Below are 9,818 nucleotides of genomic sequence, written 5' to 3' on the forward strand. Positions count from 1 at the left end.
GCACTAGACCGGCCTATTGCACGGCAACAAACGTTTGATATGCTATGATACAGTATGTTTGAAAGGAAAAAGTCATATCAGGGACGAATAAAATGAAACACCTAGACGGGATGAAAGTTACCAAGAGAAGTGGATGTAGTTCACTTCCTGGTTTGAGGAACAATCTGTCCTCTCTCATCCATTTGTCTCCATCTGAACCTAATACCTGTAGGTTTGTCTTTTTCTTCTTATTTTCCTAAAAAGTGCATTTCAATTATCATGGCTACTAATAAAAGTATCTCACAAGCATGGCTTGCACACATACGGAGCACAAGCAATACCTTTATTTTCACATAAGGTAAAGTGATTTGTCAGCTGAGAAAGGCACCTGCAGTAGACCCCACGTTCTGGGTCACTCACACAGCAACATGTGTAGATATTCACAAGGATGCTAACAAGTGTACCCTTGTGCCTCATGCTTAATATCATTGATGCCCGTGATCAGGTCATATCACTAAGTCTCCGTTTAAATTTACATTTGTGCCATGTGGCCTCTACTTTGACAAACAAATTGCAATGATAAATCATAACGCTGTGGTCCAGGGGTGTGTTGGGAATATTTGTGCACGTATGGGAGTTATAGGGGTTATATTACCGGTTCTGGGTTGAGCTCCTTAGCCAGCCTTTTGCATCGTTAATGGCCACTTCCATTTGGGCTTGTAGGTCCTTCTCTTGGATGAGCTCCTCAGCAAGCCATTCTGCCTTTTTAATAGCCTCATCCAGTTGGTCTTGGGGGTCCTCAGAGGCCATACCATCTCAAAAGAAACATAAAGAGACAACTTCCAATCCTAACACATTCCTTCACATAGTAACCTCCCCTGTCTATGAGAAGAAAAGCTGCATGTCATTGACACCGTGTGTGTTTTACTTTGTCCTGCACATAACTAAATGTCTTCATCCTCCTCCACATGCAGACCGACTGATCTACAAATCACTTTGCATAACAAATAAATACTTATTATTACTTGCAGATCAGTCAGTCTGTCACCATTTACCAACAATGCATTATTAGTCTTTCACTTTCTTTTTCATGTTGTTCTATAACATGTGTGCAACTCCAGTCCTTAAACGCCACAGTGTCTGCAGGTTTTGGCTCCTCCCTTGTACATGATCAATCAATTTAGGTCATTGACTAGTTAGGACCTCCTCTCACCTGATTGTCTATGTCTTAACAGGATTTCATCAACTCCTTTATGTCCCTCCTAGAGTCCCTCTCTCCTTCTTCCAAGGAGAAGTCACAAGATGAATACAGATTGAGTAGCAATGTGTATTTCTTTGAAGATGCAAAGAGAAAAAAGGTGAATATACAGTTGAAGTTGGAAGTTTACATACACTTAGGTTGGAGTCATTAAAACTCGTTTTTCAACCACTCCACAAATTTCTTGTTAACAAACTATAGTTTTGGCAAGTCGGTTAGGACATCTACTTTGTGCATGACACAAGTAATTTTTCCAACAATTGTTTACAGACAGATTATTTCATTTATAATTCACTGTATCACAATTCCAGTGGGTCAGAAGTTTACATACACTAAGTTGACTGTGCCTTTAAACAGCTTGGAAAATTCCAGAAAATGATGTCATGGCTTTAGAAGCTTCTGATAGGCTAATTGACATCATTTGAGTCAATTGGAGGTGTACCTGTGGATGTATTTCAAGGCCTATCTTCAAACTCAGTGCCCCTTGGGAGCAATTTCCAAACGGCTCAAGGTACCACATTGTCACGTCCGTCTATGAAATAGGACCAAAGCGCAGCGTTGGGAGTGAACATGATGATTTTAATTAAATGCTCACAACAACAAAAACAATAAACAACGAAAGCGTGGCGTCTAGTGTACAACACGCACACACACGAACAAAATCCACAACCCGAAAGGAAAACAGATGGATTAAATATGGCTCCCAATCAGAGACAAACAGCCGACAGCTGACACGTGTTTGCCTCTGATTGGGAGTCACCACTGCAAACATAGAAAATAAACCACCTAGAACACCCACCAGAGAAACCGAAACATAGAATGAACACACCCTGGTTCAACATAATGAGTCCCCGAACCAGGGTGTGACAGTACCCCCTAAAGGCGCGGACTGTGACCGCGCCTAAATACGAGCAAAACAGGGGAGGGCTGGGTGGGCATTCTTCCTCGGCGGCGGCTCCGGCTCCGGGCTTGATCCTCACTCCCTCTCCAACCCCCCAAAGTACTCCTGGTCCTGTCTAGCCCCGCTGTCGGGCCGGACTGACGACACGCGCCCCTGGCTTGGTGCGTGGAGCAGGAATGGACCGGAATGGGCTGGCGGCGCACACCACTGACTTGGTGCGGAGAGCAGGGACGAGCCGGACAGGGCTGGCGAGACGCACCACAGACTTGGTGCGGGGAAGCTTGGATGGGCCGGACTGGGCTGGCGACGCGCACCGTATCCCTGGTGCGAGTGGCGGAACAGGCCGGGTCGGGCTCGGCGACGCGCACCGTATCCTAGTGCGAGTGGCCGGAACAGGCCGGGTCGGGCTGGGCGACGCGCACCCGTATCCCTGGTGCGAGTGGCCGGAACAGGCCGGGTCGGGCTGGCGACGCCGCACCGTATCCTTGGTGCGAGTGGCCGGAACAGGCCGGTCGGGCTGGGCGACGCGCACCGTATCCCTGGTGCGAGTGGCCGGAACAGGCCGAGTCGGGCTGGCGACGCGCACCGTATCCCTGGTGCGAGTGGCCGGAACAGGCCGGGTCGGGCTGGCGACGCGCACCGTATCCCTGGTGCGCGAGTGGCCGGAACAGGCCGGGTCGGGCTGGCGACGCGCACCGATCCTGGTGCGAGTGGCCGGAACAGGCCGGACCGGGCTGGCGACGCGCACCACCGGCACGATGCGAGGAACAGGAACAGGCCGGCCCGTACTGGAGACACACACCACTGGCCCTACGCAGAGATCAGGAACGGGCCGGACCGGACTGGACACACACCCCAGTACCTCTCGGCCGTGCCTCCACACTATCCCTCTCCTCTGTGACCAGTGGCCCCCTTAACCTGGCGGCCTCCTCTTCACACCCGCTGGACCGCTCCATCGCGGCCTCCTGCTGCCCCGTCGTCCACGTCGTGAGCCCCCCCTAAAAATTTTCTGGGGGTCTTCCCAGGCCTCCAACATTCTCTCTCCCATCTCTCGCTCCTCTGTCTCCAACCCTCTTCACTCAGCTCCTCCATGGGCTTGACCCAATCGAAGCTGCCACGGAGATTTATTCGCGATGGCTCTTCGACACGCTGCTTGGTCTGGTCTTGGTGGGATTTTCTGTCACGTCCGTCTATGAAATAGGACCAAAGCGCAGCGTTGGGAGTGAACATGATGATTTTAATTAAATGCTCACAACAACAAAAACAATAAACAACGAAAGCGTGACGTCCAGTGTACAACACGCACACACACGAACAAATCCCACAACCCGAAAGGAAAACAGATAGATTAAAATGGCTCCCAATCAGAGACAAACAGCCGACAGCTGACACTCGTTTGCCTCTGATTGGGAGTCACACCGGCAAACATAGAAAATAAACCACCTAGAACACTCCACCAGAGAAACCGAAAAACATAGAATGAACACACCCTGGTTCAACATAATGAGTCCCCGAACCAGGGTGTGACACATTCATCTGTACAAACAATGGTATGCAAGTATAAACACCACGGGACCACACAGCCGTCATACCAAGATGGCGTAGCAGTGCGGTCGTGTATTCTGTTGTGTACTCATGTAAATAGCCAGTTTTTTTTGTTTTTTGTCTTTTTTTTTCATATATATTTCTCTCTCTCACTTTCCATCCTTTAACTAAATATACTTTCCTACAACCTGCCTCACCCAATGTGGAACGGATTCTATTATTTCTTTATTTTTATCAAGAACATATGGCTGAAACTAGCCAGCTAGCCAGCTAACTAGCTACTTACTATTAGCCACCGTTAGCAGTCTTCACCACTGTCCATGGCCTGCACTACCTACCAGCCAGCTCTAGCCTGGACAATTATCGGCCAGTCTGCACAGCGTGATATTCGACCCAGAGCATATTGGATTTTCTGCCGTTATCACTGAATCGCTAACACCGGATCATCGAACTAGCTAGCTGCAACCGAATGGCTGTTGTTGGCTAATCACCACTGTCCCGACGCACCAGTTAGCCTCGAGCCAGGCCCATCTCCCGGCTATCTACCTCTCTGTCCACCGGACGGGACCTCCTAGTGTCGACACGGAGCCCCGCCGATCCATCATGACTGGTCTGCCGACGTAATCGTCTGATGTGGTTTCAACAGGCTTCCCGTTGCGACGACCACGAAGATCCATCTGCTAGCCCCGGCCCGCTAGCACGTGCAATCAACAGCCGTGCCTCCTGCTCGCCTGTGCTGTAGCAGCCTACGAACTGCTCCCGGACTTACCTATTGCTGTTCACTGGAACTTATGATCACTCAGCTACACAGCTGATGCCTGCTGGACTGTTCCTTTACATGGTACCCCATCCTGTTTATCTGTTTAGCCTTAGCCCAAACTTTCGTCGCCATTACCAGTTGTTGTCTTAGCCCTCTCGAATAACACCTGTGATTGCGTTATGCCTCTCTCCCATGTCAATATGCCTTGCCTATTGCTGTTCCAGTTAGTTTCTTATTATACAATTTCACTGTAGAGGCCCCAGTCCCACTCAACCAGCCTCAAAGAGCTCCTTTGTCCCACCCCCCATACACACGGAGACCGGCTCAATCGGTACCTCCAGTGATGCCATCTCTTTCATCGTTACCCAATGCTTAGGTGTACCTCCACTGTACTCATATCCTTCCATATCCTTGTCTGTACATAATGCCCTGAATCTACTCTACAACGCCCGGAAATCTGCCCCTTTTATTCTCTGTACCCAACACACTAGAAGACCAGTTCTTAAAGCCTTTAGCCGTATCCTTACTCTATTCCTCCACTGATCCTCTGGTGATGTAGAGGTTAACCCAGGCCCTGTAGCCCCCTGTATCATTCCTACCTCCCAGGCACTATCATTTGTTGACTTCTGTAACCGTAAAAGCCTTGGTTTCTTGCATGCTAACATCAGAAGCCTCCTCCCCAAGTTTGAGTTATTCACTGCGTTAGCACACTGCCAACCCTGATGTTCTAGCAGTGTCTGAATCTTGACTTAGGAAGGCCACCAAAAATTCAGAAATGTCCATCCCGAACTACAACATTTTCTGTCTAGATAGAACTGCCAAAGGGGGCGGAGTTGCAATCTACTGTAGAGATAGCCTGCAGAGCTCTATCATACTATCCAGGTCTGTGCCCAAACAGTTTGAGCTTCTACTTCTAAAAATCCACCTTTCCAGAAATAAGTCTCTCACTGTTGCCGCTTGCTACAGACCCCACTCAGCCCCCAGTTGTGCCCTGGACACCATATGTGAATTGCTTGCCCCCCATCTATCCACAGAGTTCGTACTGCTTGGTGACCTAAACTGGGATATGCTAAACACCTCGGCCGTCCTACAATCTAAACTAGATGCCCTCAATCTCACACAAATTATCAAGGAACCTACCAGGTACAAGCCTAAACTGTAAACATGGGCACCCTCATAGATATCATCCTGACTAATTTACCCTCTAAATACACCTCAGCTGTCTTCAACCAGGATCTCAGCGATCACTGCCTCATTGCCTGCGTCCGTAATGGGTCCGCAGTCAAACGACCACCCCTCATCACTGTCAAACGCTCCCTAAAACACTTCAGCGAGCAGGCCTTTCTAATTGACCTGGCCCGGGTATCCTGGATGGATATTGACCTCATTCCGTCAGTAGAGGATGCCTGGATGTTCTTCAAAAGAGCTTTCCTCTCCATCTTAAATAAGCATGCCCATTCAGAACTAAGAACAGATATAGCCCCTGGTTCACCCCAGACTTGACTGCCCTTGACCAGCACAAAAACATCCTGTGGCGTACTGCATTAGCATCGAACAGCCCCCGCGATATGCAACTTTTCAGGGAAGTCAGGAACCAATATACACAATCAGTTAGGAAAGCAAAGGCTAGCTTTTTCAAACAGAAATTTGCATCCTGTAGCACTAACTCCAAAAAGTGGAGAATAAGAGCACCTCCTCCCAGCTACCCACTGCACTGCGGCTAGGAAACACTGTCACCACCGATAAATCTACGATAATCGAGAATTTCAATAAGCATTTTGCTACTGGCCAGCCATGCTTTCCACCTGGCTATCTCTACCCCGGCCACCAGCTCGGCACCCTCCGCTGCAACCTGCCCATGCCCCCCCGCTTCTCCTTCACCCAAATTCAGATAGCTGATGTCCTGAAAGAGCTGCTAAATCTGGACCCCCTACAAATCAGCTGGGCTAGACAATCTGGACCCTTTCTTTCTAAAATTAGCTGCCAAAATTTCGCAACCCGTATTACTAGCCTGTTCAACCTCTATTTCGTATCGTCTGAGATCCCCAGAGATTGGAAAGTTGCCGCGGTCATCCCCCTCTTCAAAGGGGGTGACACTCTAGATCCAAACTGTTACAGACCTATATCCATCCTGCCCTGCCTCTCGAAAGTATTTGAAAGCCAAGTTAACAAACAGATCACCGACCATTTCGAATCCCACCGTACCTTCTCCGCTATGCAATCTGGTTTCCGACCTGGTCATGGGTGCACCTCAGCCACGCTCAAGGTCCTAAACGATATAATAACCGCGAATCGATAAAAGACAAGTACTGTGCAGCGGTCTTCATCGACCTGGCCAAGGCTTCTGACTCTGTCAATACGCATTCTTATTGGCAGACTAAATAGCCTTGGTTTCTCAAATGGCTGCCTCGCCTGGTTCACCAACTACTTCTCTGATAGAGTTCAAGTGTGTCAAATCGAGGGCCTGTTGTCTGGACCTCTGGCAGTCTCTATGGGGGTGCCACAGGGTTCAATTCTCGGGCCGACTCTATTCTCTGTGTATATCAATGATGTCGCTCTTGCTGCTGGTGACTGTCAGATCCACCTCTACGCAGACGACACCATTTTGTATACATCTGGCCCTTCATTGGACACGGTGTTAACAAACCTCCAAATGAGCTTCAATGCCATACAACACTCCTTCCGTGGCCTCCAACTGCTCTTAAACACTAGTAAAACTAAATGCATGCTCTTCAATCGAACGCTGCTTGCACCCGCCCGCCCGACTAGAATCACTACTCTCGGCGAGTCTGACTTAGAATATGTGGACAACTACAAATACCTAGGTGTCTGGTTAGACTGTAAACTCTCCTTCCAGACTCACATTAAGCATCTCCAATCCAAAGTTAAATCTAGAATCCGCTTCCTATTTCGCAACAAAGCCTCCTTCACTCATGCTGCTAAATATGCCCTCGTAAAACTGACTATCCTACCGATCCTTGACTTTGGCGATGTCATTTACAAAATAGCTTCCAACACTCTACTCAGCAAATTGGATGTAGTCTATCACAGTGCCATCCGTTTTGTCACCAAAGCCCCATATACTACCCACCATTGTGACCTGTACGCTCTCGTTGGCTGGCCCTCACTACATATTCGTCGCCAAACCCACTGACTCCAGGTCATCTATAAATCCCTTCTAGGCAGATCCCTGCCTTATCGTAGCTCATTGGTCTCCATAGCAACACCCACCCGTAGTATGTGTTCCAGCAGGTATATCTCACTGGTCATCCCCAAAGCTAACGCCTCCTTTGGCCGCCATTCCTTCCAGTTCTCTGCTGCCAATGACTGGAATGAACTGCAAAAATCTCTGAAGCTGGAGACTCTTATCTCCCTCACTAACTTTAAGCATCAGTTGTCAGAGCAGCTTACCGATCACTGCACCTGTACACAGCCCATCTGAAATTAGCCCACCCAACTACCTCATCCCCATATTGTTATTTACATTATTTATTTTGCTAATTTGCACCCCAGTATCTCCATTTGCACATCATCTTCTGCACATCTATCACTCCAGTGTTAATATTAAATTGTATTTATTTTGCACTATGGCCTATTTATTGCCTTACCTCCATAACTTGCTACATTTGCACACACTGTATATAGATTTTCTATTGTGTTATTGACTTTACGTTTTGTTTATTCCATATGTAACTATGCTTTATCTTGGACAGGTCGCAGTTGTAAATGAGAACTTGTTCTCAACTGGCTTACCTGGTTAAATAAAGGTTAAATAAAAAATAAAAAAATACAGCTCAGGAAGGAGACGTGTTCTGTCTCCTAGAGATGAATGTGCAAACAATAGTACGCAAGTATAAACACCCTGGGACCACTCAGCCGTCATACCGCTCAGGAAGGAGACGCGTTCTGTCGCCTAGAGATAAATGTACTTTGGTGCGAAAAGTGCAAATCAATCCCAGAACAACAGCAAAGGACCTTGTGAAGATGCTGGAGGAAACAGGTACAAAAGTATCTATATCCACAGTAAAACGAGTCCTATATCGACATAACCTGAAAGGCCGCTCAGCAAGGAAGAAGCCACTGTTCCAAAACCGCCATAGAAAAGCCAGACTAAGGTTTGTAACTGCACATGGGGACAAAGATCGTACTTTTTGGAGAAATGTCCTCTGGTCTGATTAAACAAAAATAGAACTGTTTGGCAATTATGACCATCGTTATGTTTGGAGGAAAAAGGGGAAGGCTTGCAAGCAGAAGAACACCATCCCAACCGTGAAGCACGGGGGTGGCAGAATCGTGCTGTGGGGGTGCTTTGCTGCAGGAGGGACTGGTGCACTTCACAAAATAGATGGCATCATGAGGGAAGGAAAATTATGTGGATATATTGGAAGCAACAACTCAATACATCAGTCAGGAAGTTAAAGCTTGAGTCGCAAATGGTCTTCCAAATGGACAATGACCCCAAGCATACTTCCAAAGTTGTGGCAAAATGGCTTAAGGACAACAAAGTCAAGGTATTGGAGTGGCCATCACAAAGCCCTGACCTCAATCCTATAGAACATTTGTGGGCAGAACTGAAAAAGCATGTGCGAGCAAGGAGGCCTACAAACCTGACTCAGTTACACCAGCTCTGTCAGGAGGAATGGGCCAAAAAATTCACCCAACGTATTGTGGGAAGCTTGTGGAAGGGCTACCCAAAACGTTTGCCCCAAGTTAAACAATTTAAAGGCAATGCTACCAAATACTAATTGAGTATGTAAACTTCTGACCCACTGGGAATGTGATGAAAGCAATGAAAGCTGAAATAAATCACTCTACTATTATTCTGACATTTCACATTCTTAAAATAAAGTATTGATCCTAACTGACCTAAGACAGTGAATTTTTACTAGGATTAAATGTCAGGAATGAATTTAAATGTATTTAGCTAAGGTGTATGTAAACTGTATAGCCTAATGTATAGGTCGCTAAAATAATAAGTGAGAATGATATTCAAATATATGCAACTAATCGACACACTTTAACAAACACAAAACAAATGTGTATACATGCTGTATTTCCTACAACAAGGGACGAACTGGCGACTTACCTGTCCAGGGTCCAGACCTCTCGTGTGTTGCTAAAAATCTATAAACAATAAATGTCACATGACCGGATGAGTTAACTTTTCTTCTTCTTCTTGTAACTTTCCGTTAGTCTAGAAGCTTTCCGGTGTTTTGCTGCACTTCACAGGTCGACATAGGTATTACACATGATTTATCTCTCTCATAACTGTAGGTGCAGCCCAGTGGAACTCCATAAACTTTCTAGCCATTTCGCACTGACGGTAATTTTAACCCAAGATAGTTTCTAGTGAAAAGGTGCTTACACTCTAGCCT

At 47.2% G+C, this 9,818-nt stretch overlaps 1 long non-coding RNA gene across 1 annotated transcript; it reads right to left on the reverse strand.

Moving 5' to 3' along the window:
* Positions 1 to 669: 669 nt before the first annotated feature.
* LOC123490423 lies at positions 670 to 9,615 on the reverse strand. Its single transcript, XR_006660948.1, has 3 exons — positions 9,530 to 9,615; positions 1,193 to 1,312; positions 670 to 794 (listed from the first exon to the last, which is right to left on the reverse strand). It is a non-coding gene; the product is annotated as an uncharacterized LOC123490423 (long non-coding RNA).
* Between the last annotated feature and the right edge of the window lie 203 nt (positions 9,616 to 9,818).

The sequence above is a fragment of the Coregonus clupeaformis genome, unplaced genomic scaffold (assembly GCF_020615455.1).
Source record: "Coregonus clupeaformis isolate EN_2021a unplaced genomic scaffold, ASM2061545v1 scaf3921, whole genome shotgun sequence".
Taxonomy (NCBI): Eukaryota; Metazoa; Chordata; class Actinopteri; order Salmoniformes; family Salmonidae; genus Coregonus; species Coregonus clupeaformis.